This window comes from Podarcis pityusensis (genome assembly GCF_964106645.2).
Source record: "Podarcis pityusensis genome assembly, chromosome: 6".
NCBI lineage: Eukaryota > Metazoa > Chordata > Lepidosauria > Squamata > Lacertidae > Podarcis > Podarcis pityusensis.
The window spans coordinates 19711257-19722337 of record NC_138030.1 but is presented as its reverse complement, the minus strand read 5'-3'; the positions used below and the strand labels follow the sequence as shown (position 1 = coordinate 19722337).

At 45.9% G+C, this 11081-nt stretch overlaps 1 long non-coding RNA gene across 1 annotated transcript; it reads left to right on the top strand.

Moving 5' to 3' along the window:
* Positions 1 to 2897: 2897 nt before the first annotated feature.
* LOC308480315 lies at positions 2898 to 11071 on the top strand. The gene is made up of 3 exons (XR_013988029.1): positions 2898 to 3947; positions 4448 to 4577; positions 7931 to 11071. It is a non-coding gene; the product is annotated as an uncharacterized lncRNA (long non-coding RNA).
* Positions 11072 to 11081: the final 10 nt, after the last annotated feature.

Genomic DNA, 11081 nt, shown 5'->3' with positions numbered 1-11081 from the left:
TAGGGTAATTGCATTCTGAGGGGCTGCTGCAATATTCAAATCTCAATGGAAGGGGGAGGCGGGTACAGAACATGTTTGCCCTTGGCCCTGTGTGTTAGATAAGGTGTCAAAAAAATAAATAAAAAAGATTCACTAAAGCTCTTTCCAATTATGTGGATTGATTATTTTTTCCCTCATTAGCAACTGCAGTAGAAATAACTGAAGTCTCCCAATTAAACAAGGTAATATTTACCATTTGCAGCAGTATGAGCCTCTCCAGTCAAACTAATGGTGCATAGGACAGCTATAATTGTTTGAAGGTGCAACTTGTTATTTGTGGCACTGCAGGAGTGAGAGAACTCAGGTACATGGGAAGATGGGTGTAGCAATTCACATGTTCTCCAGGGTTGCCAACTAACCCGAAAAATAGCATCATAGCCCTAGCCTGCTGTGTTTTATAGAAGTTTGATCCCAAGAAATTCAGCAGCTGAAATTGAATGGCATCAGTATATATAATTTTTACTTATGTATGTCTGCAGATGAAGCACCTGTTAAAGGCCCAGCGATGTTAGGGCAATATAAAAGCTGGCAACTGTAGCATCTGTACAACTTCTGGCGGTTCTCTCACTGCAAGGTTACAGGGAACCAGGCAGAGGGCCTTCTTGGTAGTGGCTCCTGCCCTGTGGAACTCCCATCAGATGACAAGGAAATAAACAACTATCGGACTTTTAGAAACAGGCAGCCCTGTTTAGGGAAGTTTTTAATGTTTGAAGTTTTATTCTGTTTTTAGTGTTCTGTTGGGAGCTGCCCAGAGTGGTGGGGAAACCCAGCCAGATGGGCAGGGTATAAATATTATTATTTATTACTTATTATTATCATTAACTTGAGATCCACCAAATGCAGTGTAGCCCATCAACCATGTGTAGTGAGACCTCCTGATCTTGTCTCCTTGAGAGAGAAGTTGGAAGGAGGTGGGTATGCTTTTATGCCTGGTAGATCGGCTGCAATGATGGCAGTTCAGCTTCCTTTCTTCATAAGTTGCAAGTTGTTTGCAGCTATCTAAGTGTTTGTGTGTGTGTGCATGCGTGCGTGCAGGAGAATGATGTAATGGCTTGAGTTCTGCCAGTGGAAGCAGATTGTGGGACCTTGCGCCTATAAAACACTGGCAACAGTTCCTGAAAGCTTTTATTTCTCATAAAGACAACTTGTCAGTAGGTATGCACAAGTCAGAAATGGGCAAATGAAGTGTCGTATATTAATTGCTAGGGATGTAAAGCAAAAACCTGCATTTGCTTGTGAGTCTGCAGGGGGCACTGTGTGCACACTTTTTGCTGAGATTTCCCTTTGATCTGATTGCCTCTTGCCCATTCCTCCTTCTGTGAATTATGGAGTTCATTTCAATCTGCCAAGTCATCTCTCTGTTCTGTGTTGGTGCTTTCTCCTTGTCACTAGACCAACGGATGCCATAAATAAATTATCTGACCAAAAGGTTGCAAGGTTTTTAGCTGGGGCAATCAAAATAAGATCCACTATTTGACTATTGATTGAAAACCCTAAGATTTATTTATTATAATTGACTTTTTATTTCTATTCTTTGTATATCGTATTGTTGTTTTATTGCTATGGCTGATGGCTGACGCAAATAAAGATTCATTCATTCATTATCTGACCAATAGATCATGGACGGTTTTAAAACAATGTTCTTACTTTTTATTAATAAGGGGCCAGTGGGAGGGAGGGGAGACTCCCTATTTGGCATGTAGCCTTGGAAGAAAGAATTTGCCCATTAGCCTGAACTCTGAAGGACCTTTAGGTTCTGAGTTACCCGAAGTGGTTAATGCCATCTGCAAATATTTTAGGGAAAGGTTCCTTTGACACAACCCAATAAATGTTCATCACAACAAAGTCCCTTTGAAATAAATGACAGTACTGTACAATCAAATGCTCAAGGCTGCAGTTCTGTGCAAGCAGCGTTTCAGAGACAGTCTGGTGTAGTAGTTAGTGCTGGACTGGTACCTAGGAGACCAGGGTTTAACTCCCCACCCAGCTCATAGCTACTATAGTTTGTATGTTCAAACAGATATGTTTTCTGGTTCCACTGGGGAAGATAGTACAAAATATAGCTTTGCCAGACATTGGAATTTCTTCTTTCAATAAGCAACGAATAATTTAAGATTTATATTCCCTTCCCCAGACTCGACTCTTTCTAAGCACATGCTGGGGGTTATATTTAGTCTCCCAGCGCTCAGCAGGATGGCTCTATTAAAAGAGAGAGCATTCGACCTATTCACTCAGTGCACCCTTCCTTTTTTATCCGGACACCCTGTGATCTTATGCATGTTTTACTTGGAAGTAAGTCCCATTGATTTCAGCGGAGCTTACTCCCACATCATAAGTGTATACAGGATTGTGGACCCAGTTGACTTCCTTCCTGGAAAGAAGGATGGGCTCCTGATGCATCAATTTTGTTGATGGTCCTTTCTGATCCACCCCACCCAACGTTATCAGTCAGATTTGTTAGATTTTTGCAGCTGTTCTAGGCAAGGACAGGATGTCCTGCCCTTTGATCTGCCCGTATTGCACAGTTGAAACATTCTACTCTGTGCTGATGTGCTTATCAACATGGCTTTTGGATTGTTCAGCTTTTGTGTCCACCAGTTGTGTTGGAATGTAGGCATAGCCTCGAATGCATTACAGTAGTACCTCGGGTTAAGAACTTAATTCGTTCTGGAGGTCCGTTCTTAACCTGAAACTGTTCTTAACCTGAAGCACCACTTTAGCTAATGGGGCCTCCTGCTGCTGCTGTGCCACCGGAGCACGATTTCTGTTCTCATCCTGAAGCAAAGTTCTTAACCTGAAGCACTATTTCTGGGTTAATAAGAGTCTGTAACCTGAAGTGTATGTAACCCGAGGTACCACTGTACAAATACATTGAATTGCAATGCATTTGAGGTTATGCTTGCATGCTGCTTTCCCTCACCTGCCTTTCTAGAACTACTTCCCAGTCCTGGGGCACCTGTAGCTTGTGATGATTGCCAGTGCCCCAGACCTGGCTGCCACCTTTCTTTATGGACCTGAACCCCCAGCTTAATTCTGTTTTAAAAAAAGGATTCTAGGTTGTCAGTTTGTCATCCATAGATGGCATTAGTTCTTTAAGAGCTCTGGAAAAGAGGATAAAGCCAAGACTTCTGCCATCATTGCCGGCCCTCTCTCTTACCTGGTGTGGGGCAGTGTAAGCATTCTGCTTGCTCTAGCAGTATGAAGGGAAGGTGGATGATGGGATTGCCCTGATTTGCATAGGAATTCCCCCCCCCCCCAAAAAAAACTGTACATCACTGTAGAAGGTATTGCCTTCCTCACTTTGATCTTTCCTTGCTATTGTGTTTTGAACTTTCCCTCTCTGAGAGAGTTGGTCCCGTCATGGATTATGGCAGATCACTGTCATGCTCAGATGGTTCACTTTGGTCTGCGCAGGATGTACACGCATTGAACTTCATTCCTCAAAACAAGTCTAGATTTGTCCTCGGTGCCCTACTTAGCAAGCACACGCTCCCTGGGCAATTCTGATGTTCTTATGCAAAGTTGACCACAGCTTTAGCCTAACCTCTACTGTATCTTGCAGAAGCCAAAGAATAAATGAGAAGAGGAAGCCGAAGCAGCAGGAGCCTTCCCCCCCTCCCCCGAGAATTGGTCAATTTAATTAATCAGCTTTTGGAAAATGAGCTGTGTGCGTATGAAGGACGACAAGCTTCTTTCATCATAGCTTGCTCTGCTTGTTGGTTGAAAATGGTACATGAAATGACCCTCACTGTAGAATCCTGTAATGCAGGAATCTCAACTAAAGCATCCATGACAGATGGCCATCCAACCTCTGCTTGAAAACTTCCAAGGAAGGAGAGTCCACCACCTCCCAAGGGAGACTGTTCCACTGCCTAACAGTTCTTGCCATCAGAAAGTTCTTCCTGATGGTTAGTAACTTAAGACCTGTGATTTGTGCCTAAATGTATGTGTGTGCGCGCAAACAGATAAAATCTTGTTTGCAATGACATAGGCTGTCAAGTCAGACTATTGGCCCATGCAGCTGAGTCTTGCCTCCACTGGCTGGCAGCAGCCCTCTAAGGTCCTAACTATATGAAGATGCTGGAGGACTGAGCCTGGGACATTTGCATAAAAAGCATGTGCTCTTTCACTGACCAATTTAGCCCTTCCCTCAAAACCTCCCCTTGGCCCAGTCGCATGGGTGATGATGTGGAGGAGAAATTTTGCCCGCTTTGCAATAGTCTCCCGTGGTGTACTGTTTTTCCCTCCACGCCCCAACAAAAAATGAATGAAAACCATTGTGGTACTTTTAGGATTACCCTTGGAGGTAAGGGTTGAACCAGCTCCCCACTGATGACCTCAGTGACTTCCTCCAAAAATAATTAAAAGCTGCTCTTACCTGAATATTCATTTTGTATCTTGGTCACAGCAGAGTGTTGGAAGCGTACTTATTACAGGAGCTCAAGGAGCAGCCCCATCTTACCAGAGCCCCAGAGGCAGGAATTGGGTCCATGCTGGGATGCGTGGAAGAAAAGGGAAGACTGAAGGGAAAGATACAGGTAGGTAGCCATGTTGGTCTGCTGTAGTCGAAACAAAATAAAAAAATTCCTTCTAGCAGCACCATAAAGGTAAAACGACCTTTGACCATTAGGTCCAGTCGTGACCGACTCTGGGGTTGTGGCCCTCATCTCGCTTTATTGGCCAAGGGAGCTGGCGTACAGCTTCCGGGTCATGTGGCCAGCATGACTAAGCCGCTTCTGGCGAACCAGAGCAGCACACGGAAACGCCGTTTACCTTCCCACTGGAGCGGTACCTATTTATCTACTTGCACTTTGACGTGCTTTTGAACTGCTAGTTTGGTAGGAGCAGGGACTGAGCAACAGGAGCTCACCCCGTTGCGGGGATTCGAACCCCCGACCTTCTGATCGGCAAGTCCTAGGCTCTGTGGTTTAACCCACAGCGCCATCCGTGTCCCTAGTAGCACCTTAGAGACCAACTAAGTTTGTTATTGGTATGATCTGAAGAAGTGTATCTGAAGAAGTGTGCATGCACATGAAAGCTCATACCAATAACAAACTTAGTTGGTCTCTAAGGCGCTACTGGAAGGATTTTTTTTTTATTCTGAAGGGAAAGAGTTGCTGCAGGAGAAGCATCATATGATGGTGACAGCTGGAAGCCAGAGTCTCCTATCAGTCACTTCCCATGAACCTACTCATGTATAAAGGCCTGCTACTCGCAAGCAAGGCTGAGAAGTCAAGAAATGGACACGGGAGGCTGGGGTGAGGCTGATGGGGAAGGTGATTCATGGTCCTCCCTTGCCAGAGATGAAAGCACCCCAGTGAGTCAGAGACAAGAGTCTTGGAGACGGAACAGCATGGGGACAACCTTCTCTCTGGCTGAGGACCTGCCAAGTTTCATAAATTGGCTCATATTATTTATGGCAGGGATAGAGAACCTGCAGACCTCCAAATGCTGAACCACATCTCCAGCTGTCTTTGGCTGGGGACCATGCTGGCAGAGGCTGCTTGGAGTTGGAGTCTAACAATATATGGATCAGGGGGTGTGGAAAACTTTTTGCAGCCTGAGGGCCATGTTCCCTTCTGAGCAAGCATTTGGGGGCCGCTTGCCAGAGCTGGGTGGGGCCAGAGGCAAAAAGTGGGCAGAAAAATGAATGTAAATTTTAACTGTGTGTATAATAGGCTGGTTTCTATGCACAGTTCCACACCTATCTTCTATCCGGGCAAGCAAAAGGCATTGTTGGACTGTGTTGGACATTTACCCTGTCCCTGAAGAATCCTAAGAACCATCGTTTACCCGTTCCCAGACCTTCCATTCCAAGTACCCTTAACAAACTAGTTCCTAGGATTCTTTGGGGATGGGTGTGCATGTGGCCTCAGAGTTCAAGGACACATTCCAGGCAGAAACACCCGAGAATGGGGCAAAGGGGGGCCAATAAGGGCTGGGGCTGGGGGAAAGCCCTGAGGGTCAGACAGAAGCCCCTATAGGGCTGCATTTCACCCAGGCCTGAGGCTCTCCGCCCTTAACTCACAGTGATATGGGACTCCGCAGGAGGGTTAATTATAGGGCTCCCTGCCCTTTTAACCCAGTATTAAATGCAGAGCAGAACCTGGGTTTCGTTTCTGCATAAAGAGAAGAAGAAGAAACTGGGACGGCAATAACGTCAACAGTCAAGAAAAGACCACGTAAGGGAAGGGGTTTTCCCTGGGACAATGGCTGAACCTGGCCTCTCTGCAGCCCCCATATAATCTTCTTGTCATCTCACTTGGAACACAGTTATTCTTGGAGCCCAAAGCGAGCAGGGGAGGAAATCTCCAGGGGAGCAAACTCCCAGGCTTTGTTTCGTTACAATAATCACCGGGCGCTCAAATTTCCCAGCATAGGAAGGCTGATGAAGAGCTTAGTTAAAAAGTCTTTGGGAGAGCTGTAACAAAAAAAAAGCACATTACCAAAGTGCTCCAATTGGGAGGGATTTCCTGCATTTGTTGGGCTTCAAAAACTGTCATGCCTGTTTCCATTGCTGCTGTTTCCACAGACCCCACCTGAACATACGTCTTCCTTGAGTTGTGGGTGGTGGAATCAAGAAGGAGCAACAAAAGCTCTGTGCTGGGGGGAAGGAATCAACCTTGGGCATATTCTGATAGTTTTCTGTCCAGCACTTGGTGCTGTGCAAGAAGCAAACCAGGAATGTTTTCCTTGCAAGATCTGTAATTGATGCCACTTGTGATGTCAGCTGATGGGTTGGTAACACTGAGGGGGGGCAACACTGAAGATGTCCAGATTGGATAGGCGCATGTGCATTATTGTATGTACTGCTCCTCCTTTGGATGTGTGGTGTTTGTGTGTGCAATCATGGATCAACACAATTGTCTGAATTTTTGGAATCTCCTTGGGGACAATAGCTATTGTCTCAGGCTGGATCTAGACACATCAAAGAAGTGTTTCAATTAAACGTGTTGTAAACTCATACAGGGAAATCCGGTAGGGAAAGATGGGACCCCACAGCGCCATCTGGTGTTGTAGTGTTGCATATACAACACATATAAAATGCTTTGTTTTTACCATTCTAGCTGAGTCCCCTGTGAATTCCTGCACTTCAACGTTTTCCTAGTCTACCACTGGATATTTGTTCCCAGCTCCCTGTCCCACTGTATGGTCATTGCAAGCCCCAAATTTCTGAACTCTCTAGCCACAATCTAACAAAGTTCAGCACAGGCCCATTACATGTCTGCCAGTAGAGTTTGGCTGAGGATCAGTTTCACCTTGAAATGTCAATAGTTGTGAGCCAGTGGGTTATGTTCTGTGAAGGGCTCCAGAAGACCCAGGTTCAACCTCTGGCATCTTCAAGTAGAGCTGAGAAGACTTCTGTCTTTTAATCCCTGGAGAGCTGGGCTGCTGTGAGTCAGCTCAGATAATATTGAGCTAGATGGAGCAGTAGTCCAGGCCACAACCATTTTGAGAGCATTCAATTGATGCATGACTACCGACATGCGGGGAGTCATTTTGGACCCGAAAGAGGGCAGAAAGGGGATGGAACATAATGAGGCAGGGCAGGCTTGTTCCTGCTCTGCTGACACACACAGGGGGGCCAGGAACGCAACCTCCACACAAATTGGGGTTTCCTGTTTCTTATATTCCTCCCTAATGTCACCTCTGGCTTTCTTTTCACTTGGCCAACGCAACCTGAGAATTGGCGAAGGGATTTCCCTCTCTCTTCCCAATTATCTGCAGAGATAACAAGGAGGAATGACTGCCATTCAGAGGGGCTGCAATGCCCATTACTCTTGCTCATTTAACATGTTATTTAAAAGTCCCCCGTTCTTTTGGAGTGCAATTATTTAAAGTCTAGTGACCCCATTTGTCACTGACATTTCCCCTCTGTTTTTCTTTTAAGGTTCTCATCTACCAGACAGTACTGAGTGAATATGGCTATCGTGATCAAAGAAACCTGTGTGGTGTGGATAATTTTTTCCCCTCCTTCTGATATCACTAGAACTCGTGGACAGGTGAATGTTGGAAGATTCAGGAAAGAGGATAAAGGACTTCTTCATGCAGAACATGGTTAAACTATAGAACTCGTTGCCCCAGGAGGCAACAATGGCCACCAGCCTAGAAGAGGCTTTAAAAGAGGATTAGACAAATTCATGGAGGAGAGGGCTACTAGCCATGATGATGGATGCCATCATGCTTATGAAGACCTGTTGCTGGAAACCACAGGAGGCAAGAATGCTCTTGTGCATGACTCCTACCTGCGGGTTTCCTAAAGGCATCTGGTTGGCCACTGTGAGAACAGGATTCTGGACTAGACAAGGCCATTGGCCTGATCCAGCAGGCTCCTCTTACGTTCTGAAAAAAATACAACAGTATTATTCCCCTGAACTGTAGCTAACAATATTGTGACAATGGGGCATTAACTGCAGAAGGTAAAGGTAAAGAGACCCCTGACCATTAGGTCCAGTCGTGGCCGACTCTGGGGTTGTGGCGCTCATCTCGCTTTATTGGCCGAGGGAGCCGGCGTACAGCTTCCGGGTCATGTGGCCAGCATGACTAAGCCGCTTCTGGCGAACCAGAACAGCGCACGGAAACGCCATTTACCTTCCCGCCGGAGCGGTACCTATTTATCTACTTGAACTTTGACGTGCTTTCAAACTGCTAGGTGGGCAGGAGCAGGGACCGAGCAAGGGGAGCTCACCCCGTCGAGGGGATTCGAACTGCTGACCCTCTGATCAGCAAGTCCTAGGCTCTGTGGTTTAACCCAGGTACCCACAGTGCCACCTGCGTCCCAACTGCAAAATGCAAGCACAATGGTGTGGGTTTAAATGTATTTGCTTGAACATTTAATCAGTGGTGGCTCAGGGATTAGAGAACATGGCCAAGGATCAGTGCTGATGGGGAGTTGCAGACTCCCATAGTTTGGTGTTGCATCTGAATCCAACCCCTACATCTGTCCTATGGAATGGGAGCTATTTTTAAAATGTTGTTGCTGGCTTTTTCAAAAGCATTTTCTTGCACTGGAAAATATTTCCCAAAGAACCAAACCAAAACCTTAGAGGCTTGAAGAGCTGTATCTACCTCTAAATCAGAAGGGTGATCCTTTGCTTTCATCGCTGGGGAATAAAGCGAGAGAGTTGACAATGCATCTTCCAAGTTCATTTTGTGTGTTTTTCTTTTCGCCTAAAAATAGATCAGCCAATTTGGACTTGCTCCAGTTTCCAATGGGAAATTCTCGCCCTCCATAGATTCCAGTGGAAGCCAGTAATTTTCTCCCACCCTTTTCACCCAAGACCAGCCAGAATCTGCCGAGTCCCTGTAGTGCATTAAGTTATTAATTTCATATATAAGGAGCTTCCCATTTACAATATAATAACATATACTGTTAAAACAATCACACACACAAATTATAAATATAGAAACAGGTTCAAATGACAATAGCACATACAAAAAAAAATCAGATCAAATCCAAGAGCAAATGAGAGAGCAAAACTAAAGAAATACATGGACAAAACTTTATGATACTGACATTACTGCTGTGTTTGCAACTAATGAAGTCAACCCTGGGTTAATGAGCCCACAATGTGTGGCTCTTGAAAAGGTCAAAGATGTTTTGCAAGGCATGTAACAGTATGGAATTCTGATGGGAGATAGTGCTTGATTCACCCTATACAGTTACAGGAATAAATCTCTTCTTCCCAGATGAGGCATCTTGTGGCTTTCGATCCTAAGAATGAAACTGTCAATATGTCAGCCCAGCTGTACAAACCTGAGGATACTGTATCCTTGTTCTTAAAATAGTTCTGTAAAGACGACAGTGGTGACCAGCTGCCTTGACCCCTACAGCTTCCCCAGCCCCTTGGCAAGAACTGATGATAGGCTAGTCCTTGCTCAGTTGCCCTAGTTGGCAGTTTGTTTCCTCAGGGGACCATATTGAGATAGGAATGGTGGGTGGGTCAACATCTCCAAAAGCAGAACTGGGGGGGGGGGACTTGTGGCCCTCCAGATGTTGGGTTGCAACTCCCATCAGCCCAGCCAGCAGGGCCAATGGTCAGGGATGATGGACGTTCTAATCTCTTCTTCATTGTCTCTAGTTTGGCAAGGGAAAGGAGTTAGTCCAGGGAGCCCCACATGAGTTGTGTTTGGTTGGTGATGTAGGAGCAGTCTTTTCTGCAGCCGCACCTAAGCTTTGGAAATTATTGCCTTGAGGATGGCGGTGAACCAATTTGGCCTTCCAGGCCAGATCTTTCTCCCCACCCACTTGTTAAAATTGAGCCGCATGAGTGGCAGAAGATAGTAACCAGTGAAACTGCACCAAGCAGGATTGAACCCTACTCATTGGTTGATGAGCAGGGGTTTAAATCTGGCTGCTTTGCCTTTGTGTGTCGGTTCTTAGCAGGGAACTGGTGGACACAACCAAGAGAGAATGGAACCTTGCCCATCAGTCGATATCGCCTGCTCATTGGAGTGACTTCAGTTGATTGGAAGGAAGGTGTGGTTTTGGTAAAATGGGCCGGGTTGGACCCTCTGGCAGTCCAATACAGTATTGTCCCGCCCTTGCCTTAGGAAGACTCGCCTCATTCTCTCTTTGGTGCCTGGCTATCACCCTGTAAAGACCTCCCTTTCTCCAGCAGACATTTGGCCTCTTGAGCTCCTCAGTTGTTAAACATCTACTTTGCAGAAGACATTCCTCTGTTTGAAGGCCTGTTGCTCCAGGGCCGAGTTTGAAAATCAAGAACATAGGAAGCTGCCTTATAGTGAGTCAGGCTATTGGCCCATCTAGCTCAGCATTGTCTACAGTTGGTTTGCAGTAGCTTCTTCGGGGTTTCCGACCAGGAGTCTCTCCCAAGACTACCTGGAGACTGAACCTGAGACCTTTCTCAGGCAAGGCAGATGTTCTTTCCCAGCATCAGAAAGGAGGGCAGAGTCTATCCATAGTTAGCAACTCAGCAGGCAAACAAGTCACCTTGCTACAAGCTTCTGCCTATGGTGAGAGGAGCTGTACAGTGGTACCTCGGGTTACATACGCTTCAGGTTACATACGCTTCAGGTTA